General features: G+C 41.0%; 1 pseudogene; it reads right to left on the bottom strand.

Moving 5' to 3' along the window:
* Window positions 1–2,541: 2,541 nt before the first annotated feature.
* Window positions 2,542–24,801, bottom strand: part of LOC104219159 (uncharacterized) — a 30,195-nt pseudogene continuing 7,935 nt past the window's right edge.

Below are 24,801 nucleotides of genomic sequence, written 5' to 3'. Positions count from 1 at the left end.
AAAATTAATTTCTTGGTAACGCGAAAAATCAACTAACTTATTTAGCTTTGCTAATTTATCCAACGACTTGCCACTATCTTTTAATAAGCTACCTGGCAAAAAAAAAAAAAAAATAGAGACCAAAAAAATACTCATACTAATCCATAAGGAGTTAAAGTATGCTTCTACATTAGTTGATCAATAAATCGACCAACTTACTTGAATTACCATCAATAGAGTTTTCAAGATCCTCAATTATCAGGAGGTTAAATTGGATAAGAACTACTTAATTATAGTCTGTTGTATTGAAGGATATAGTATGTTCTGAATCTTGTAACCAAAAAAGCTGCTAGTGGCATATGGAGGCTATTAAATATCAAAGAATAGATGTAATTTACCGGAGAAGATGAATCTCTAGTTAATTATCCAACATTGACAATTGTCTTTCCGATCATTTATTCATCAAGGATATCGACTAACGCTGAAAGAATAGTACTTGTTTGGAAGAAATACTCTGCAATTTGTAGAAAGCAAAAAACGTGATTAAAGGACAAATATTATAAGACTACATTTGCAATCTAGTCTAGAATATAAGATTTACATCACCCTCGTCTATTTGAAATACTAACAACATGAAGCAAATGAATTGCTTTAATACAAGTCAGCAATTACTGCTACAACCACAATATCTTAAATAAGGAATGTATAGTTACAGCCTACATGATCAAATGTATATCATAATAAGCAATTCCTCTTGCAGGAGAAAAAAGAAAATCAAAAGAAAAAAGTAAACATAAGCTTTTACCATGAGGTTAAATTCTTAAATGTTATTGATCGAATACTCTGTTTCAACTATCATTCACTATTAATTATTGAATACTTATGTTAGAAGTTAGAACAATGATAAATTAAGAGGCGTAAAACAATAGAAGATTTTAAGTCAAACAACTCCTATAAGTATTTAATGTTTGAAGAATAATGATATTTCCATGTACCTTCAAACCTTTGAACTTCGCCCCTTTCTTACGGCTAGGCGTTTCTTAATAGTAGCAGTACAATCTTAATCCCTGTATAGATTTCATTTCTATTATCAGTCCTTAAGTTGCAAGATGAAAAGCTAAGCTAAGGAAAACCATTATCAAAGAGGAGTTAAAACACAACAAATTTGCTTCAAAAAGTTAATTAGGAGAAGTATGTCTAATGAATGCTATAATATTTTTGTACTGCTTCTACTGATTAAAAAGAAAAAAAAAGGCAACCCTCTTTTGTACTGTTTTACTTAGTAATAATAATGATGCAAGCCAAAAAAGAAAAGAGATTCACAAAGAACACCTAAAAGTAACATAATTTTAGAATAAAAAGTAATACTTTTAGTACCTATACAAATCAAGAATTGGACTATACATAAGTATTTCCGAAGTAGCTACAATAAAATGTCATGCTGGCTTGTAGTAAAGTGACTCTGGAAACCAAGATATTCTTGTATATGTTTGTAAGAAGATAAAGAAAAGGAGAAAGAATGATGCAATTTTGCCTTTAAAAGGTTAGTTAGGAGAATTTTGTCTAATGACTACTATATATAAAAATTTTGTACTTCTGCATATCACAAGAAAAAAGAAAGAAAATAAAGAGGAAAAAAGCAACTCTCTTTTGTACTGTTTCACACATCTGGAGAAAATAACAACAAGTTTCTCAATTAAGCATAATGATGATAAGTTTTCCTATCAAACAGATATCTAAAACAATCTAAAAATATCAGTGTACCAAAGTTAAGCAACATTCAAGAGATTACTCCACAAATTAAAAAGGACCTGAGAAATAGTCATAGATTTCATAAATTGCTAGCAGTCATATTACCATCATATTAATAAATATGGTAACGAACTGAGGCCAAACAGGCCTTGTCCAGCATTCATGATCTTTTATTTTGATCTATCAGTAGTACAATTTATGGTGTTTTCATGTTATCTGGCCTTGTCCAGCATTCATGATCTTTTATTAGATCTTCAGCGTTAAAAAAATGCACAATTAAATGTTTAACATTTAACAAACATATGTTTCTCGAGAAACTTAGAATAAAATTAATTCTCAATATTCTTAAAAACTGTTGTGACTAACATGGATATAGAAGTGATTATGCTTGGAACTGGATTTCAAGAAATAACAAGTGCCACATTTGATGCCAGATTGAAAAATATTTAGTTCCCCAGGAGCTTGGAGTTGTGATTGATAAGTGATAGTATTACTCCTATTATATATTTTTTTAATAAAATTCTTTCTAAGTAATATTTCATACCTAGTAGCGGTCAATGAATGGAAATGATGGTTGGTAATCCATATTCTTTCAAGTCCACAATTTAATTGAATTGATTGACTGCAAATATAGATAGACAATTTAATAAATAAAGTACATGTGACTAAGCTGCAACAGGATATATCAATGTAAAGTAAATTTGGAAGAATGTTTACCTCATTTAACTTTATCTTTCTCTGTAGCATGAGCAACTATATACTGAGTATGTACATTGAACTTGTCATTGTTGCTACTCATTTGATACTTACTCATTCAAAACTTCTATCCTCTAAATTTCGGAAAACTTCTTTATACACAACATTTGTAGCTTCACTTGTTACTTTCCCATCTTCATCATAACATAAGATCTTCAACCCTTTTCTACTTGTTACTCTTGAAAGTGCAACGTATTGTTGTCCATGAGTAAACACTGGCTTCTTCAAAAATAATCCCATATTACATAATGATTGACCTTGACTTTTATTGATGGTCATGGCAAAAGATAGAATGACTGGAAATTGCCTTCTTTGGAACTTAAAAGGAATTCTTGCATCAGATGGAGTAAGTGTCATTCTTGGTATAAAAACTTTGTCTCCAGCCATTTTTCCTGATAATACTTTGTCTTCAATTACCCGATTTCCAAGTCTTGTGATGATCAATCTTGTACCTGTGAGCACGTGATTTTTGTTTCGCACGACAATCGCTCCAAAAGGAAATAAAAAATAATAATTGGCCCTGCTGTACAAATTTTGGATTTCTGTGCGGCACCTTGTTGATTTATTTGTGACTTCGGCCCATTTTTATTTATTTACTTTATTAAAACAAAATTCAAAAAATATATGTGTCCTGCATAATTCGAACCGTAATCCGGTCGTTGAATAAGAAAATCACGAATGGGCATCTTCGTCCGTGATTTTATTTTGATTAACTTTACCTGTTTTGAAATATTTTAGTGTGTGTGCAAATAATTGTATTGAGTGTGTGTTTAATTTTAATTTGATTTTTTGGCTTAGTTTTAAAATAAATAAGAAAAAAAAAGAAAAAAAAAGAAAAAAAATATATATTGAAAGGACCCCTTTCCCTCCCGGACTTGGGCCAATTTTAACAAAATTGGCCCAAACAAACAGCCCAAAACCCAGGCCTGCCCGGTCCAACACCACCTGATGCCCAGAGAATCCAAACGACGTCGTTTTGGTACAGGTTGATCTGGGCCGTTGATCTCAAATTGATCAACGGCCAAGATCACATTTCCTATACCCACGAACAGAACCCGACCCGTTTCCACCCGGACCAACCCGAACCCCCTTTAGTTGAAACGACATCGTTTCCCCGAGGCCTTTAGATCCAAGCCATTGATTCCAGTTAATCCGATGGCTGAGATCAGCCGCCTATTCCATATATAAGCCTATAACCTTACCCTGCCCCCCCATCAGATACCCCAGCTCCCGTCTTCAACCTCATCCCCATCAAACCCTAGAGCCGCCCCTGTATCCTCCACCATGAAAACCGGCGGCATGGACGCCGGTGACCTTCCCCTTAACACCCTAGAACCCCCTTGCCATCCTGAGCATGAATCCATTAACCCTGTAGTTCGAATCCCTCCCCACCTTCTCGAATCTTCATTTGAAGGTTCGAGTCGAAACTCGATCTACACGGTTCAACCCTAGCTTCACACCAGATACTCCCCAGACCCCCCTCGTGACCAAACCATACTTGGTTTGGTCCGAATCTGATCAGGGAAGCCTGAATCCCAGATCTAAGTTTGAAAGGTTTTGTGTCCTTCGTCACTGGTTCATACCGGTTCAACCGAAGAGATTAAGGTCTAATGGACTTCAATCAAAGTGTTTCTCATCTGAGAAACACTTCGATTAAAGTCCATTCAGCCTTAAGAAAGTTTGTCCAAATCCAAGTTCAAACTGTTAAACTTTTCAAGTTTTAAGGTAAGTCTGCTTTCTTTTCCTTTATTTGTTTTTAGTCCGTATGATTTGTTTTAAAAGACTGTTCATATTTGTTTTAATTTTTATCAACTTTTGTTTGTCCACTTTGTTTGAACATCTGTGTTTGTCTGAATCCCTCTCCTCCTATTCTGATACGACATGCGTATTGGTTGTATTCCAATTTGTACTGACTAACTGATTCCTCGAAGTACCATTCTATTTTAATCAGTATAAGTCGAGTCATGTGTCCCATACTTCTGAATGTCTGATTTTGGCTACGATTGTGTACGTTAATGCTAATATAGTCGAGTCGACATGAGTCGTCAATTAGTTTCAACTGTCTGAGCATAGCAAATCGATTTGCTTCTGTCGAACATTTTTTGAATCAATTGAGAAACAATTTTGTTTACTTATAGCTGTTGATTTGGATCAGTAATGTAAAAGGGATGTTTGGTTTAAATGCTGAATTGGAGGGCATGTGCACTCTTGCACAGCATTTGCATTAGTGCACCTCATGTGCATTGGTGCACCTCATGTGCTTTGTGCACAACCTGTGGCCTGCATAAAGGTCCTTGTTTAATTTTAAAATGGTTTGACAGCATATGCTGTCAACATATCCTACTGCCCATACTTGCTTTTAGTTAAATAAAATGGAAAAGCTAAATCTGCCAAGGAATGATGGGGTTTTTATACCTAATTAACTAAAGTGGAACTAAAAAGTTTAAAGGCACATGGGAGGGGTATGGTAATAGTCTGAACAGGCTGTTTAAAAAGGATAGTGTTGAGGCCTATAAGAGGGGGAGGTGAGGAGTTTAAGGGGGGACTGGATTTTCTGAAGGTAAAAAGAGAAAAAAAAAGGAGACACACACACTGTGAAGATAGAAAGAAAAGAGAGAGTTGACAGGAATAGAAAGAGAGCAAGAAAGAGAGAAAACAGATTAAGAAATCAGAAACTTGGTCTTGTTTGTCTGAAGTTCATTTATTGTCAATACGTTAGGCAGTGTTCTTTCTTCTAAATTTCAATCGAGATTATTGTTAGTATTCTGCTGCATTTGGTATATTCCGGAATTGGACTGTCTGGAGTATCGCACTGTGTGCTGTTTCATCGAGTTGTTTCTCCTTCAACTCTAGTTCCACCTCGCAACAGAATCCTTTCTGTTGTGCTGCTCTGATTGCTGCTGCTATCTTGCTCGCTATTGCTGCTGCATTTTTGTCCTGCTGCTACTTTTAATTCTGCCTTTTTGCTGCTGCTGATTCCCATCTTCTTCTTCTTCTCCGTTGCACTTTCAACATTTTCAGGTACACATTTCAAGTCCCATATTGATGTAATTTACACAGTTTGAAAGCATGAAATGAAAAAGGTTGAAAAAGTTCAAGCATTTGCCGTAATATTCATAGTACATTAACATGCCTTGTGGAAATTGATTTAGCTTATGTTTCAATAGTTCAAAAGAGTATACTGATAGCCGACTGAGTTTCACCTCTTTGTATTTGAGCTCGACAATTGTCTGTTAGTATAAGTATGCATATTTCGACTTTACACAATACTGTTTTCTGTTTCATTTAGTTTTTTTTTCTAGTAAGACTAGTCCATATAAGTTTGGTCAAGTTCAATACAAGAAATGCTCAGATTAAACGTTGTATTTCGCTAACTCGTATATGATTCCTTGTCAAATTAAAGCATTTTACTTCGCCAGTTATCCTTTAACCTAGTTCAAATAAGTTCAGTTAAGTTCAAATTAAGAAATGTTCGGATTAAGTATTGCATTTCATCTATCTCATATGTAATCTTTTATTCGACCAAATCATTTTCGTAAAAGGCATGACGTTTTTTACTTTAAAAGTAATCAATCAAAAATTGACAGGAGTTTGGTTTAAGCTGAAGTATATACTTCAATTAGCACACACACTTTCCTTTCTTCTATCTCTGGAAATAAAAATAATAGAAATGTAGTCACTGTAGGATACCTTTCTAAAAATAATAAGACAAGCCTCGCCGAATAAAAAGGCAAATTGCGGGGCCCTCAATAATTGGTCATAATAAATACTTAGAATTTGGGATGGACTGTTTAGTGAATTCCACTGCCTTCCCCAAAGATAATAACGCGTTAGACTTTTTAGGCGCGACTTAATTAAATTACATTCTTAAATTCGGGTGCGCATTTATGTGACCCAAATTCAAATCTCAACGGAGTCGAAATGTGTTAACAACTACGGGTGCATTGATTGTGACGTGGTTCGAGATACATTTTCACGACGTTGCAATTCTATAAAAATAAATGATAATAATAAAAGCGGTTAAAACTTAATAAAAGCACATAAGTCACAACATGTATTTAAATCAGATATTTAGCCATTATAACAATTTAAGCGACCGTGCTAGAACCACGGGATTCGAGGGTGCCTAACACCTTCCCTCGGGTCAACAGAATTCCTTACTTAGAATTTCTGGTTCGCAGACTTCATTTGGAAAAGTCGAAAATTTCCTCGATTTGGGATTCAAGATAAACCGGTGACTTGGGACACCAAAAGCCAAACCTTTCCCAAGTGGCGACTCTGAATTAAATAAATAATCCCATTTCGAATATTGTCACTTAAATTGGAAAAACTCCACCCGCGCATTTTAACCCTTCGGGGCCGGGCGCGCAAAAAGGAGGTGTGACAGCTCTGGCGACTCTGCTGGGGACGAACCCAGAATCTCTGGTTCAGGGTTCAAGAATTCGAGCTTAGAATAACTGTTATATTTGGCTTTATTATCTGATCTTTATTACATATTTTTGCATAACGTGCTAAATATTGTCTTTTACCGCTTTGATATTATCTGAACTGTATATAAACTGTGCCGAAACCCTTCTCTCTTCACCTCCGGGGAGAAGCTCGCTGGTCGAGACTCCCTATTCTGTTAGTGTCAATACCCGAAATAAGAAAGAGGACGGATAAGTTACGAAGCCGGACGGCCTTTTGGTTCCCGGTAAGTTGCCCCTCCTCGACTCGAGTTGTCCGCTCGGGTACACAGTCTAGAACAAATACCAAGGTTTAAACCTAGTATAACTCGACTTCATGCCGGATCCCTAGTAGGAACGCTTATTTGCATCATGTTGCATTTGACTTAGGGGGCTCAACACAGGGGTTGGGTCCGTCTAGGACAAGCAACCAGAAATGAAAAGGCCACCCTGCTGCATCTTATTTGTTTTGCGCATTTATTTGCTTCGGTTCCGCATGTTGATCGGTTTCTAAAAAAAAAGAAAAATAGCAGCGTAGGGAGATAATTACTTATTTTGGAAAAATAAAACCAATGTCCAAGTAGTGTCGAAACCTCGTCGGAATTTTTCTAAAAAAAAAGAAAAAAAATAAAACCAAAAGTTGCCTTTTAGTCTGATAAAAAAAAACATATAAAAATTGTTTCTTTTCTTTTAAGAAAAAAAAGAGGGTATTTATTTCAAAAAAAAAAATAAAAAAAAATGGAAAACTCATAATTCAAAAATGTGTTGTTTCTTTTGTAATACCCTTTTATAAATTCGGACTAATAGTCCAAATAGTGCAAAAAAAAAACAAAAAAAAAAATATTTTTTTTAGTATTTATCTTTCTCCAAAAACAATAAAAATGCTTATTCTTGATTACTAGGTTTATTTAATTTTCTCTATGACCGAACTACGCCGGTTTGATTCTCGCACGGGGTGAGATACGTAGGCAACCCTCGGCGGGTCCAACCTCCCGTTTTCAAAAAAAAATCTGGATAATTTTAATTTTTTGAGTTTAATAAAGTTTATCGCCTTAAATAAATGTGCAGGATGAGCACGATACAAAATGAATCGTTTTCAATAATGACCAAGATCCCTTTTGAGTTGCGATTATGGTGGAACGACTTAGGCAAAGAAGGGCAAGGCAAAGTGAGGAAATATCTGAAAAATCTCCCGGATTTACTAGACATTCAGCCTCGGGGTGATATTATCAGATCATTGGTCACTTACTGGGACTCGGCGCACAATGTATTCCATTTTTCAGACTTCGAACTCACCCCGACGCTGGAGGAAATAGCGGGATACATTGGGGGTGATGAAGCTCCGTTAAGGTTCAAGTACTTGATTGCACCTAGAGCCGTCACGGTACACCGATTTTTGGACTTTCTGAAAATACCCCGAACATTTCACCATCCAGATCTTGCCAAAGGCTTCTGCAGTCTCCATCTCATGTATGCTAGATACGGTCATGAGGGTGGGTTCAATAAGCCGGATTTCAAACTATGTAGTAAAGGCAACCGGCAAAAATGGGACGAACACAGGCAATTGGCTTTCATGACGGCTTTCTTAGGTCTTATAGTGTTCCCAAGGAAGGACGGCAACATCGATCTAAGAATAACTGGGGTTGTCAGTACTTTGCTTACCCAAGATAAAAGTACTCTGGCGCCTATGATTATGGCTGACATTTTCCAGGCTCTCACTGTTTGTCGAGCCAGGGGTGACTTCTTCGAAGGATGTAACCTACTGTTGCAAGTATGGATGACCGATCATTTATGTCATCGCTCCTCACTTGTGGGTTATGGTTCGCCAGAGAAAACTTGTATTGGAGAATTCTACACGAGAATCAAAGGGCTCAATTTACCTGAGGGAGTCACATCATGGACCTCATTTCTCCGAACTCTCACTGCCAGCCAAATCCAATGGACGCTCGGATGGTCACCTATCGAGGAAATCATATACATGCCGGCAACCCGGCCTCACTTTCTGTTGATGGGACTGAAAAGTATCCAACCCTATGCACCGTATCGGGTTTTGAGGCAACTTGGGAGGTACCAAGTGGTACCGAAAGATGAAGATTTGAGTACCCAAGTGATTGAAATCAGTCCGAACGGTCATTTCCCTGAAGAAGAAGTTCGCCAAATCTGGAGTGAATGCCAACATCTGACAGCAAACACTTGTGTGATTGATACGGCAAAAGGGGAAATCGCCCCAGGATATCACGCTTGGTTTAGAGGTAGCCTGTCTTACGAAAAACCGGCTAAGAGGCCGCATCTCAAAGATTTCGTAGAATCATCCCAAGGGCAATGGAACTGGTTAGCAAAAGAGAAGGGTTATCGAGCAGAGATTGGCAATTTGAAGCTACAAATAGATAGTTTGAAATTCGATAACAGCGTACAAATCGCGGCGGATCGAAGCGAAAAGAATAGGTTGATCCAAGAGAATGAAGAACTTAAGGCCCAAGTCCAAAAATTGAGACTGTCTCTTGATGAGCAACCCAGAAGTCAGTCAGACCAGCGGTTGATAAAGGGTTTGAAAAGAGAGATCACGGAATGGCGAGACAGGTTAGAAGAATCCGAAAAGGTCATGACAGAATTCAAGGCACGGTGGGAAACAAGAGTAGATAAGCATCGCCGATGTTTGAACCAATTGAAACGTGATCACGAGAAGGCTGTTTCCAAAATAAAAAGGGAAATGGCTGCACTTGAGTTTAAAGCAGTTAAGCAGGCCAGGGATTTCCAAATGGAGAGTAGATACTGTTACGACTTGTTGGCCCAAATGAAGGAAGAAGTGCGGCAGTTGAGGGATCAGCACATACAGGACTCACAGGTATTCAAGACGAGCAGTGATCAGATAAGGCACCTACTCATAGAGAAGAAGCAAACCAGAGATAGGATCAAGGCCATTGCCCATGCCATCACCAGACGATGTCTACGATGTGAGAACATGTCCAGCGCTACCGTCCTCTCGGCAGTAATGGGTTATGTCAAGCAGACTATGCACGAGCTGGAGCAACTTGAGAGGGATCTCACGCCTAGGACCGCGGCGAGGCCGAACGATGCCCCGCGGAGACCAATTTTTAAAACCATAATGCATTCATAGGTCAAATCTGTATTTTAGCATCTTCTGCCTGTTTTTTCATCAAGGTGATTTTCAGTCTATTTTGAGTCTAGGTTCATTTTCCAAGTTTGCTTTTTCTTTTGCAGAATGTAGCTTGTAATAGAACATTTCAACAATGAAGAGGTTGTTTCTTTTACGTCCATTTGTGTTTTTCGAACTACGTAATGATCTGATTCACGTAGGCATCGTGATACGTAGGCAATCCTCATCGGATCCGGTCGCATTTCTTTTACTACAAAAAAAAATATATAAACTAATAATATATATATATATAATAAATAAAATAAAAGGAAAACAAAAGAGAAAAGAAAAGAAAAGAAAAAAAAAGGGGGGAAAAACTAGTAAGAGAAAGAATGCCGGAATGACGCATGCTCTCGTAGCAAACATATAGTAATCCACTTAACTGTATAGGTGCATCATGCCCAACGTGAGATTAACTATCTATTATTTGCTGCAGAATTAACCGTGCGTTTGTCATTGAGCATTTTTCCCAGGGTTTTTGAAAAGACGGTTGGTTTGGTGAAAGTCTGGCATCGCACTCATACTTCACGAGATCAAGGAAAGGTGTTCAACTACCTATTGTTAGGACCAGAAGCAGTACTCACACTTACTTCACCAGGTCAAAAGGAAGTGTGGAAATGTCTTCGGAAATTCCATTGCAAACAGTCCCCGTCTCTGAGGAGAGCTCAATCTCAGCCGTCCTCACACCTGAATCCGCAACTGCGGAGGAAAATAGGATCCTACGGCTCCGCATGTTGGAAATGCTGGATGACTGGAACAATGGGAAAGAGCCGCCAAGTGTCGTCCCCGGATTCCCTGAACTATTCTCCAGGTCAAGTGGGACTTCTAATGTTCCCATAAATTACCCTGCTACCCCATTTGGGTACCCAGCCACCTCCGCCTTCTCTGCAGGATCACCTTCTGAGCCTCATCCCCGAATGTCGGCCAATGATGCAAGCATGAACATCTTTACTGCATCGCCTTGCCCAGCTACGGCACAGCCTGCCACGTACAAGCCAAGCCTTGACTCATCCTCTTTTACATTCCAAGCACCGTCGTTCTCAGTGGAACCAAATAGGTTCGCTACCAGTACTAATCCTCTACCGCCTCAGTGCGAGCTTGTACCAGGGCAGGATCAGAACCCCAGAGTTGTAGAACAAAACGAAATGGCCAAAAGGATGAGAAGCCTTGAGCAAAGTCTGAAGAATATGCAAGGATTGAGCGGGCAAAAGAGCGTCTCTTACGCCGACCTATGCATGTTTCCTCACATACACCTGCCAACGGGTTTCAAGACCCCCAAGTTTGAGAAGTACGATGGGCACGGTGACCCTATTGCACATCTCAAGAAATACTGCAACCAATTGCGGGGAGCCGGCGGAAAAGAAGAACTGCTAATGGCATACTTTGGGGAAAGTTTAGTAGGGATAGCCTCGGAATGGTATATGGATCAGGAAATGTCCCGATGGCATATATGGGATGATCTCGCCAGAGATTTTGTAAAACAATTCCAGTATAACATCGACATTGCGCCAGACCGAAACTCTCTTTCAAATTTGAAGAAGAAGCCTTCAGAAAGCTTTAGAGAGTATGCTATTAAGTGGCGTGAACAGGCATCGAGAGTGAAGCCTCCCATGGATGAAGTGGAAATGGTCACTACCTTTCTCCAGGCTCAAGAGTCTGACTATTTCCAGAACATGATGTCGGCCATGGGTAAGCCATTCGCGGAAGCGATCAAGATTGGAGAGATGGTGGAGAACGGTTTGAAAACGGGAAGGATTTTGAGTCAAGCAGCCATAAGGGCAACCTCCCAGGCCGTCCAAAGTGGGTCTGGAGGAACAACAAGGGGGAAGAAGAAAGAAGAAACGACTATGGCAGCCTCTGAAGCAAGGGAGTATCGTCATCCCAGGCCCCATTTTCCGGGAAGAGCCCCACAACACTATTACCCCCATTCAAATTCGGCATATGCTCATCAACCTTATATGGTCATGAATGCCCAACCTTATAACCATCCACCACAACAAGCCAACCGAGGCCCAGCTCCACCTCCCAGAAATCAGCCTCACTACCGCAACCACTATAACCCACAACCCCCGCAGAATAACTACCGCCCCCAAGAGCCACCTCGACGGCGGACTTTCACGCCCATCGGTGAGCCATACTCAACTTTGTTCCCAAAGTTGGTCCAGTTGGGTTTCTTGCAACCCATCCCTCAAACAAGGCAAAACCCGACATCTCCTTCTTACAAAGCCGGAGTCAGATGCGCCTATCATTCAGGGGCCGAGGGACATGATACAAACGACTGCTGGTCATTGAAAAGAGTGGTCGAAAATTTGATAGAGCAGGGGAAAATAGTGCTAAGGGACGAGGAGATCCCGAATGTAACAAACAATCCATTGCCCGCTCACAATAATGGGCCGTTGATCGGCATGATTTGTGAAGACAAAGAGTTCGACCCTGCTTTGAAAGCCATAATTGCCATTGTCGACACGGGGAAGAGGCCTGAAATAGACCAAAAATCAGAAAAAGGGGAGGAGGCCAAGGTCGCAGAGAGCAAGTCTGAAAAGAAGGTGGAAAAGAAAGTGGTACCAGCAAAGGGCGGAGTTCTTTACGTACCGCGAGGTCAAGCTGAGAAGACGCAGAGATCCGGGATCAAAAAGACAAAACCTATGTATGTGCCAAAAGGGGCCTATGTGGTCCGGGGGACGATTCAACCACCTCGGCTGAATGAGCCAGTGGTTATCGGACGCGTGCCACAAAAGCCAATGACCAACCCGACCACAGTGCCGTGGAATTATCAAAAGACCTTGGTGATGTACAAAGGAAAAGAGGTCGTGGGAGAACTTCCGGAAAATACTTTCATTAGAGGGTACTCAAATACCCAAGAACTGAACAACGCCACACAAAGGCGCTTTCCTCCGAAGAAGCCTGTGAGTGTTGAAGAGGCGGAAGTGTTCTTCCAACAAATGAAGATGCCGGATTACGAAGTGATAGATCAGCTGCGCAAGCACCCTGAGCAGGTGTCCATGCTATCATTATTGACAAGGTCGGCGAGCATCAAAAGATCTTACTAAAGACCCTGAATGAGGCATATGTGCCGGTTGAAACCTCGGTTGAACAATTAGAGCGGATGACAGAAAGATTCTTCGCCGTCAACCAAATCTCCTTCAGCGAGAAAGATCTACCCCCGGAAGGAGCAGCACACAACAAGGCTTTGCATTTAACAGTCAAATGCGAGGACTACTATGTCAAGTGAGTAATGTTGGATGGAGGTTCAGGCGTTGACATTTGCCCGCTCTCCACGCTACAGAGAATGGAAATTGGGACCGGAAGAATCCGACCCAACAATGTCTGCGTAAGAGCTTTCGATGGTATCAAGAGAGACACCATGGGAGAAATAGACCTGCTGCTGGTCATAGGACCAGTCGAATTTCGAGTCACTTTCCAAGTGATCGACATGGACACATCTTACAATTTCCTCCTTGGCAGGCCTTGGATCCATGCGGCAGGAGCCGTGCCTTCTACTCTTCACCAGATGGTGAAGTTCGAGTATGAAGACCAAGAGATCGTGGTCCATGGGGAAGACGAACATGCCATTTATCGGGACCCATCCATCCCGTATCTTGAACCAAGAGAAGGGAGCGAGCATACGGTCTATCAAGCTTTCGAGGTGGTATTGGCAGAGCAGCACGAAGAGGGAGTACCTTGCCCCCAGCCTTTCTTGTCTAACGCTTCGGTTATGGTGGCCAAAGAGATGATCCGACACGGATTTAGGCCAGGGAAGGGGCTTGGACGAACCCTTCAGGGAATGACGGAACCCATTACTTTACCAGTCATCAAGAAACCTTTTGGACTAGGTTTCAAACCTACTCCAGCAGACGAAAAATGGGCAAAGAAAAGGAGAAATGAGGGCTGGAAGTTGCCTCAACCACTGCCGGATTTACATGCGACTTTCGTCAGGCCAAGGTACGCTGAAGAAGAAGATGATGAGGTCTTCACAGCTGAGGAAATCGAGGAAATATGTGGGGCAATGAGGGAAATGCTCTACGAGGTCCACATGGTTCAACCAGGCGAAGGCACGAGCACTGCTGAGATGATGTACATGGGGCCAAACGCCAAACTCCAAAACTGGGAGATCACGCCATTCCCAACTAGACGGAAGTTCGGGTAGACCTGTCCTGCCACCTTTCCTGTATCACAAGTTATCTCCGGGACATGACTTGAACGTTTTCTTCTTTTCAATTGTTGTTCCTAGTTGTAAACATTGTTGTCTTCCAATTTTCCAAAGAAAATATACAAAAAAAAATCATCATTGCTTTCCTATTATTTCTTTGTTCTGATTTTTATTAGTTTTCCTTTCATCTTCCTTTTCAGTCCTAATAATGCGGCTTTAAATATGACATGCTCGCGGACTTCACGCCCAGATCACAATGAGCTATTTAACTGCGAATTAATGAACCCAGAACCAGAATATGATGCGGAAGAGGCTTTTAGGGAGATAAACCGAGAGTTGGAATATTTTGAGAATAAACCTAAGCCGAATCTAAATGACACTGAACCGGTAAATTTAGGAACCCCGGAAGAAATCCGGGAGACCAAGATAAGCATTCACACGGACAAGAAAACGAGAGAGGCGATAATTCAACTTCTTTTCGAATTCAAAGACGTGTTTGCTTGGTCATATGATGACATGCCGGGACTAGGTGTCGATCTAGTGGTTCACAAATTGCCGATTCATCCTGATTGTCCTCCGGTTCAACAAAAGCAACGAAAGTTCAAAACCGAGGTCAGTGACAAAATTAAAGAGGAGATCACCAAGCAACTGAAAACAGGAGTGATCCGGGTAGTCCAATATACAACATGGTTGGCGAATGTGGTTCCAGTACCGAAAAAGGACGGGAAAACTCGGGTATGTGTAGATTACCGAGATCTGAACAGAGCAAGTCCCAAAGATAATTTCCCGCTGCCCAACATCCACATCCTCGTTGATAATTGTGCCAAACACGAGATACAGTCTTTTGTAGATTGTTATGCTGGGTATCATCAGGTACTGATGGATGAAGAGGACGCCGAGAAAACCGCTTTCACCACGCCTTGGGGCACCTACTGTTATCGGGTCATGCCATTTGGTCTAAAGAATGCTGGGGCTACTTACATGAGGGCCATGACCGCCATTTTCCATGACATGATGCATCAGGAAATAGAGGTGTACGTGGACGATGTAATAGTCAAGTCCAGGACGCAGGATAATCACATCCAAGACTTGAGGAAATTCTTCGAGAGGCTAAGGAAGTATGACTTGAAGCTAAATCCAGCCAAATGCGCTTTCGGAGTTCCGTCGGGTAAACTTTTGGGTTTCATCGTAAGCAGGAGAGGTATCGAGCTAGATCCGACTAAGATAAAATCTATCAAAGATCTACCTCCCCCGAGAACGAAGAAAGACGTGATGAGTCTTTTGGGCAGGCTGAACTACATCAGTCGATTTATTGCCCAGCTGACAAGCACGTGTGAGCCCATATTCAAGTTGTTAAGAAAAGATGCGGCGATTAAGTGGACAACGGAGTGTCAAGAAGCCTTTGATAAAGTCAAAGAGTACCTTTCGAATCCCCCAGTCTTGGTCCCTCCAGAACCAGGGAGGCCACTTTTCTTGTATCTGACAGTCTTGGAGAACTCTTTTGGCTGCGTCCTCGGGCAACACGACGTAACCGGGAAAAGGGAGCAGGCGATCTACTACCTGAGCAAGAAATTCACCAGCTACGAGGCCAAATACACTCTGTTGGAAAAGACATGCTGCGCTCTCACATGGGTTGCTCAAAAGCTGAGGCATTATCTCCAAGCCCACACTACATTCCTCATAAGCAGGTTGGATCCCTTGAAATATATATTTCAGAAACCAATGCCTACTGGGAGACTGGCTAAATGGCAAATCTTGCTTACGGAATTCGACATAGTTTATGTCACTCGCACGGCAATGAAAGCCCAGGCGTTAGCAGATCATTTGGCCGAAAACCCGGTCGATGAGGAATACCAGCCATTAGATACTTACTTTCCAGATGAAGAGGTAAACACCGTAGAAGTGATCTCGGAGGAAGCTCATGTTTGGAAGATGTTCTTTGACGGAGCCGTGAACGCCAAGGGTATAGGGATTGGGGCAATTTTGATCTCACCTGCCGGTCAGCATTATCCCGCCACAGCTAGACTTCGTTTCTTCTGCACAAATAATACAGCTGAATATGAAGCCTGCATTATGGGCATACATATGGCAATCGATCAGGATGTCAAAGACTTACTGATTATGGGAGATTCTGACCTGATCATCCGGCAAGTTCAAGGCGAGTGGGAAACTCGGGATGTCAAGCTTATCCCATACCGACAACATGTAGAGGACCTCAGCAAGCGCTTTACCTCAATAGAGTTCAGGTATATTCCGAGGTGTCACAATGAACTGGCAGATGCACTTGCTACTCTGGCTTCTATGCTACCCTACCCGGGCAACGCCCACGTCGATCCTTTGGAAATCCAAATCAAGGAAAGACACGGTTACTGCAGTGTAATCGAGGCGGGATCAAATACGCAGCCTTGGTACCATGACATCAAGAGGTTCCTGAAGACGCAAGAATACCCCGAGCACGCTACTGGAGATCAAAAGAGGACCATTAGGCGACATGCAAGTGGTTTCTTTTTGAGCGGTGAATTGTTATATAAGAGGACTCCGGACCTCAATCTCTTAAGATGTGTCGATATCGAGGAAGCGAGAAAGATCATGCACGAAGTACACGCAGGTGTGTGCGGACCTCACATGAACGGGTATGTCTTAGCGAAGAAAATCCTCCGAGCAGGTTATTACTGGATGACCATGGAAAAGGATTGCTTTAGTTTCGTTCGGAAGTGTCATCAGTGTCAGGTGCACGGTGATTTGATTCATGCACCTCCCACGGAACTGCATCCCATGTCCGCACCATGGCCATTTGTCGCCTGGGGCATGGACGTCATTGGACCGATTGAACCAAAGGCCTCAAACGGACACAGGTTTATACTAGTTGCCATAGACTACTTTACGAAATGGGTAGAGGCTGTCACTCTCAAGTCGGTCACCAAGAAAGCTGTAGTGGATTTTGTACACTCAAATCTTATCTGTCGCTTCGGTATTCCTGCGACTATCATTACAGATAATGCGGCAAACTTGAACAGTCACTTGATGGGAGATGTGTGTGAGCAATTCAAGATAACACACAGGAATTCCACTCCTTATCGGCCAAAAGCCAATGGTGCTGTGGAAGCTGCAAATAAAAACATCAAGAAGATTTTGAGGAAGACAATACAAAGTTCCCGACAGTGGCATGAGCAGTTACCTTTTGCATTATTGGGGTACCGCACTACGGTACGCACATCGGTGGGAGCGACTCCTTATCTTTTGGTTTATGGGACCGAGGCTGTAATACCGGCAGAGGTAGAAATTCCTTCGCTTCGAATCATTGTCGAAGCAGAAATCGAGGACAGCGAGTGGGTTAAGACTCGGTTAGAGCAATTGACGTTGATTGATGAAAAGCGGATGGCTGCAGTTTGTCACGGACAGTTATACCAACGAAGGATGGCCCGTGCTTACAACAAGAAAGTCCGACCCCGGAATTTCGAAGTAGGTCAGCTGGTACTGAGGCGTATTCTGCCGCATCATGAAGAAGCAAAAGGAAAGTTTGCCCCAAATTGGAAAGGCCCATACATCGTAAGGAAAATATTGCCAAGAGGAGCATTGTATTTAGGTGATCTCGAAGGAAATGACCCCGACACAGCAGTAAATGCAGATGCGGTCAAGAGGTACTACGTCTAAATCATACTCCAATAGTCCTGACACGTTGAAAATGGCGAAGGTGTTTATTCCCCACTACTCCCCAAAAAGAAAAACTACCCAATTCTCTCTACCAACTTTTGAGCCGCTTACAAAACAAAAAAAAAGAAGAAGAAAAACAAAACAAACATTGATTGAGGCCTGAACTACGTTTGACTTGATTCCGAATGGATACGTAGGCAGCCTCTCCTTGAGGTTCAGTCACACCAACAATAAAATCCCATTCACCCTGAAATTGAAACTGGGGCACGTCGAGCAGTTTAGGAGTTAGTATCATCTACCTCTCTTTACCAAGCACAAGCCTTCAAATCAATTACCAAATATGATGGGGAACCAATAAACGTCACAAATGGAGACCAGCACATTCTGAATCGAGAGAGATAAAATGAGAGAGTCTCGGCGGTGAAAACCTTCAGGCACCACGAGGCGACGGGAGTAGAGAAACCAAAATGAGAGAGCTTGTTTAGTAAAAACTCGCAAAGAGTGCTGTCAAGCGATGACAGGAAGAGAAATGAGAGAGGTCAGCCAGCGAAAACCCGCAAAGGGCGCTGTTGGCCGAAAGGGAATGACGCCACCCCAAGAAGGTCTCGGCAAAGTTCCACCGGTTTTGGAATCACAGATCTGTTCTGGTTCAGGAAAACGCAAGCTTTTAGAAGGTCAAACGTCCAGTCCAAAAAGCATGTCATGTCATTTAAAGCCAGCGTTATCTTCCTCAGATAAGTCTTTCTCATCCCGAAAAGGGTATTCCTTTTCTGATTTGTTTTTCCCTTTCTTTGTTTTCTTTTCGAATCCCTTTCGCATTTTAACCCCGAGTTCAGGACACACCGGAAAGGACAGGTGGCAGGTTTGTTTGCACGGAATCCCGTCTCATGAGGGAAAGCACCTCATCTCGTTGATATGATTACCCAAGCATGATGAATCATGACGTTTGATGGTGTTCCGGAGTAAAGGAAAAAGAATGAAACCTTGGAATCTTCCCCAGCAAGTCCACCTTCGGACAAATCCCCACAGAGCCTCCCCCTGTACAAAACCCCACAGAGTTTCTCTTGTGTACAATCTCCCACAAAGTCTCCCCAGTATAAAAGAAAAAAATAATAAAAAAAAAATCCCCGTTGGAATTTCATCAACACATCCCCAGCGAGTCCTTTTGTAAATATTCCCCAACAAGCTTACCCCAACAAACCCTGGGAAACCCGTTTTGAAATAAAAACCCAGCACACCCCATTGTACAGAATCCGCACAAAAGGATCCATTTTGTAAACATTTCCCCCACAGAGCGTTTTTTTTTGTATAAATTCCCACAGAACACCTCCAATGAAACCCCCGTTGAGAACCCTCAATCAAAACGAGACACAAAAAAGGGGGCCTCACGAGGCAAATCATCACAGAATCCGGAAATACAAGCCTGAGCAGTCTAAAGGTTTCGCCATTCGAATCGAATCAATGGCGGGACTTCGCAACAGAAGTAAAGACGCAACGGAGCAATTGGGAACGATCAAGGTCACCGAACCAACCGTCATTTCCGAACTAACAATTGTTCTTTGTCTGAGAAGTTGAAACAGGTGTTAATCCAAGACAACCGTGCTAGAAGCAGGTGTCGCCCAAAGAAGAAGGTACACGGGTACAAGAAACATTTTGGCAATAAGGAATTCACTCAAAAGGTAAGTTCCCGCAAAACTCCCTTTTTCCTTCTATTAAAACGAGAAAACTCAAAAATAGGTCGTGTAGTATTCTCAAGCTTTATCCCCAGCCAATCAACATTAGGGTTTTAAACCCTAAACTGAATGTTCCTTTTAATCAGCATTAGGGTTTTAGACCCTAAACTGAATTTTCCTTTTAATTAGCCTTAGGGTTTTAAACCCTAAACTGAATTTTTCCTTTAGTCAGTATTAGGGTTTTAAACCCTAAACTGACCCTTTTCCTTTAATCAGCATTAGGGTTTTAAACCCTAAACTGAATTTTTTTTCCGTTCAGCCAGCATTAGAGTTTTAAACTCTGAACTGAGCTTTTTCATGCAGTCAGCATTAGGGTTTTAAACCCTAAACTGAACTTTTTCCTTTCAGCCAACATTAGAGTTTTAAATTCTAAACTGAGCTTTCCATGCAATCAGCATTAGGGTTTTAAACCCTAAACTGAACCTTTTCCTTTCAGCCAGCATTAGAGTTTTAAACTATAAACTGAGCTTTTTCATGCAGTCAGCATTAGGGTTTTAAACCCTAAACTGAACTTTTTCCTTTCAGCCAGCATTAGAGTTTTAAACTCTAAACTGAGCTTTCCATGCAATCAGCATTAGGGTTTTAAACCCTAAACTGAACTTTTTCCTTTCAGCCAGCATTAGAGTTTTAAACTCTAAACTGAGCTTTTCCATGCGATCAGCATTAGGGTTTTAAACCCTAAACTGAATTTTCCTTTTAGTCAGCATTAGGGTTTTAAACCCTAAACTGAACTTTTCCCTTTCAGCCAGCGTTAGAGTTTTAAACTCTAAACTGAGCTTTTCCATGCAATCAGCATTAGGGTTTTAAACCCTAAACTGAATTTTTCCTTTAATCAGCATTAGGGTTTTAAACCCTAAACTGAACCTTTTCCTTTCAGCCAGCATTAGAGTTTTAAACTCTAAACTGAGCTTTTCCATGCAATCAACATTAGGGTTTTAAACCCTAAACTGAATTTTTCCTTTAATCAGCATTAGGGTTTTAAACCCTAAACTGAATTCTTTTCCATTCAGCCAGCATTAGGGTTTTAAACCCTAAACTGAGCTTTTCCATGCAATCAGCATTAGGGTTTTAAACCCTAAACTGAATTTTCCTTTTAGTCAGCATTGGGGTTTTAAACCCTAAACTGAACTTTTCCTTTCAGCCAGCATTAGAGTTTTAAACTCTAAACTGAGCTTTTCCATGCAATTAGTATTAGGGTTTTAAACCCTAAACTGAATTTTCCTTTTAGTCAGCATTAGGGTTTTAAACCCTAAAATGAACTTTTCCCTTTCAGCCAGCGTTAGAGTTTTAAACTCTAAACTGAGCTTTTCCATGCAATCAGCATTAGGGTTTTAAACCCTAAACTGAATTTTTCCTTTAATCAGCATTAGGGTTTTAAACCCTAAACTGAATTCTTTTCCATTCAGCCAACATTAGGGTTTTAAACCCTAAACTGAGCTTTTCCATGCAATCAGCATTAGGGTTTTAAACCCTAAACTGAATTTTCCTTTTAGTCAGCATTGGGGTTTTAAACCCTAAACTAAACTTTTCCTTTTAGCCAGCATTAGAGTTTTAAACTCTAAACTGAGCTTTTCCATGCAATCAGCATTAGGGTTTTAAACCCTAAACTGAATTTTCCTTTTAGTCAGCATTAGGGTTTTAAACCCTAAACTGAACTTTTCCCTTTCAGCCAGCATTAGAGTTTTAAACTCTAAACTGAGCTTTTCCATGCAATCAGCATTAGGGTTTTAAACCCTAAACTGAATTTTCCTTTTAGTCAGCATTAGGGTTTTAAACCCTAAACTGAACTTTTTCCTTTCAGTCAGCATTAGAGTTTTAAACTCTAAACTGAGCTTTTCCATGAAATCAGCATTAGGGTTTTAAACCCTAAACTGAATTTTCCTTCTAGTCAGCATTAGGGTTTTAAACCCTAAACTAAACTTTTTCCTTTCAGCCAGCATTAGAGTTTTAAACTCTAAACTGAGCTTTTCCATGCAATCAGCATTAGGGTTTTAAACCCTAAACTGAATTTTCCATTTAGTCAGCATTAGGGTTTTAAACCCTAAACTGAACTTTTTCTTCCAGCCAGCATTAGGGTTTTAAACCCTAAACTGAGCTTTTCCATGCAATCAGCATTAGGGTTTTAAACCCTAAACTGAATTCTTCCTTTGTTCGGCGTTAGGGTTTTTAAACCCCAAACTGAACCTCTCCCCAGCTAGCCGGTGTTAGGGCTCCAGCCCTGAACTGAACATGTATATCCTCTTTCATCAATTTTATGAACTTCCTGGTGAATAATTAACGAAATTTTCCTAGTGAAACTGGGGCAGAAAATTTCGTTCGTTTGTTTGTTTTCTCCCGCAGGTCTGACCTCGAGCCACATGGATCGAAATGACCCACGAGATAAATCCCAGTTCGGAATCAAAGAAGAAGAAAGACAAAAGAAGATATCCCGAGATATCAGAGTAAAGGGAAAGCAGATCGACTCCAACATTTGACTAAGGTCCTGAACTCTGCCAGTCACATTTTATTCGGTATCCCGGAGATTAAACAAGTCGCCGCAACTCGCAAGCATCAAGATTCAGATCAGAGTCTACAAGCAGAATCAGCTAAGACCCAAGATCAAGTCGTAAAAGAATCATAGATAGGAATCTTGTAACTAGCAGTTGACATACATATAAGTAGTTAGTTCAGTTTCTAATTTTCGTTTGGTTGTAATAAGGCGGTCAGTGACGTAGCATTGACAACAACAGCAGCAGTAGCAGCAATCATTGCAATCCCATGGTAGTCCCAGCTACCAAAACTTCCCGAACTACATTGACCTGATTCCTGTTTAGCCCAGGATATGTAGGAAATCTTTGAAGCAAGATTCGGTCAGATCTTTTAAAAACATGCTTCATACGGAGTGGTCTATAGGCAAAAATCGCTCATACACGCTCACTTTATCTTTGCACGAAAACCCTTCGTGTTTCCGAATAAAGAGGGGCAGCTGTGAGCACGTGATTTTTGTTTCGCACGACAATCGCTCCAAAAGGAAATAAAAAATAATAATTGGCCCTGCTGTACAAATTTTGGATTTCTGTGCGACACCTTGTTAATTTATTTGTGACTTCGGCCGATTTTTATTTATTTACTTTATTAAAACAAAATTCAAAAAATATATGTGTCCTGCATAATTCGAACCGTAATCTGGTCGTTGAATAAGAAAATCACGAATGGGCATCTTCGTCCGTGATTTTATTTTGATTAACTTTACCTGTTTTGAAATATTTTAGTGTGTGTGCAAATAATTGTATTGAGTGTGTGTTTAATTTTAATTTGATTTTTTGGCTTAGTTTTAAAATAAATAAGAAAAAAAAGAAAAAAATATATATTGAAAGGACCCCTTTCCCTCCCGGACTTGGGCCAATTTTAACAAAATTGGCCCAAACAAACAGCCCAAAACCCAGGCCTGCCCGGTCCAACACCACCTGATGCCCAGAGAATCCAAACGACGTCGTTTTGGTACAGGTTGATCTGGGCCGTTGATCTCAAATTGATCAACGGCCAAGATCACATTTCCTATACCCACGAACAGAACCCGACCCGTTTCCACCCGGACCAACCCGAACCCCCTTTAGTTGAAACGACATCGTTTCCCCGAGGCCTTTAGATCCAAGCCATTGATTCCAGTTAATCCGATGGCTTGAGATCAGCCGCCTATTCCATATATAAGCCTATAACCTTACCCTGCCCCCCCATCAGATACCCCAGCTCCCGTCTTCAACCTCATCCCCATCAAACCCTAGAGCCGCCCCTGTATCCTCCACCATGAAAACCGGCGGCATGGACGCCGGTGACCTTCCCCTTAACACCCTAGAACCCCCTTGCCATCCTGAGCATGAATCCATTAACCCTGTAGTTCGAATCCCTCCCCACCTTCTCGAATCTTCATTTGAAGGTTCGAGTCAAAACTCGATCTACACGGTTCAACCCTAGCTTCACACCAGATACTCACCAGACCCCCTCGTGACCAAACCATACTTGGTTTGGTCCGAATCTGATCAGGGAAGCCTGAATCCCAGATCTAAATTTGAAAGGTTTTGTGTCCTTCGTCACTGGTTCATACCGGTTCAACCGAAGAGATTAAGGTCTAATGGACTTCAATCAAAGTGTTTCTCATCTGAGAAACACTTCGATTAAAGTCCATTCAGCCTTAAGAAAGTTTGTCCAAATCCAAGTTCAAACTGTTAAACTTTTCAAGTTTTAAGGTAAGTCTGCTTTCTTTTCCTTTATTTGTTTTTAGTCCGTATGATTTGTTTTAAAAGACTGTTCATATTTGTTTTAATTTTTATCAACTTTTGTTTGTCCACTTTGTTTGAACATCTGTGTTTGTCTGAATCCCTCTCCTCCTATTCTGATACGGCATGCGTATTGGTTGTATTCCAATTTGTACTGACTAACTGATTCCTCGAAGTACCATTCTATTTTAATCAGTATAAGTCGAGTCATGTGTCCCATACTTCTGAATGTCTGATTTTTGGCTACGATTGTGTACGTTAATGCTAATATAGTCGAGTCGACATGAGTCGTCAATTAGTTTCAGCAAATCGATTTGCTTCTGTCGAACATTTTTTGAATCAATTGAGAAACAATTTTGTTTACTTATAGCTGTTGATTTGGATCAGTAATGTAAAAGGGATGTTTGGTTTAAATGCTGAATTGGAGGGCATGTGCACTCTTGCACAGCATTTGCATTAGTGCACCTCATGTGCATTGGTGCACCTCATGTGCTTTGTGCACAACCTGTGGCCTGCATAAAGGTCCTTGTTTAATTTTAAAATGGTTTGACAGCATATGCTGTCAACATATCCTACTGCCCATACTTGCTTTTAGTTAAATAAAATGGAAAAGCTAAATCTGCCAAGGAATGATGGGGTTTTTATACCTAATTAACTAAAGTGGAACTGAAAAGTTTAAAGGCACATGGGAGGGGTATGGTAATAGTCTGAACAGGCTGTTTAATAGGGATAGTGTTGAGGCCTATAAGAGGGGGAGGTGAGGAGTTTAAGGGGGGACTGGATTTTCTGAAGGTAAAAAGAGAAAAAAAAAAAAAAGGAGACACACACACTGTGAAGATAGAAAGAAAAGAGAGAGTTGACAGGAATAGAAAGAGAGCAAGAAAGAGAGAAAACAGATTAAGAAATCAAAAACTTGGTC

The sequence above is a fragment of the Nicotiana sylvestris genome, chromosome 3 (genome assembly GCF_000393655.2).
Source record: "Nicotiana sylvestris chromosome 3, ASM39365v2, whole genome shotgun sequence".
NCBI classification, from domain to species: Eukaryota; Viridiplantae; Streptophyta; class Magnoliopsida; order Solanales; family Solanaceae; genus Nicotiana; species Nicotiana sylvestris.
The sequence above is the reverse complement of the archived record's forward strand: the minus strand, read 5'-3'. Positions and strand labels throughout refer to the sequence as shown.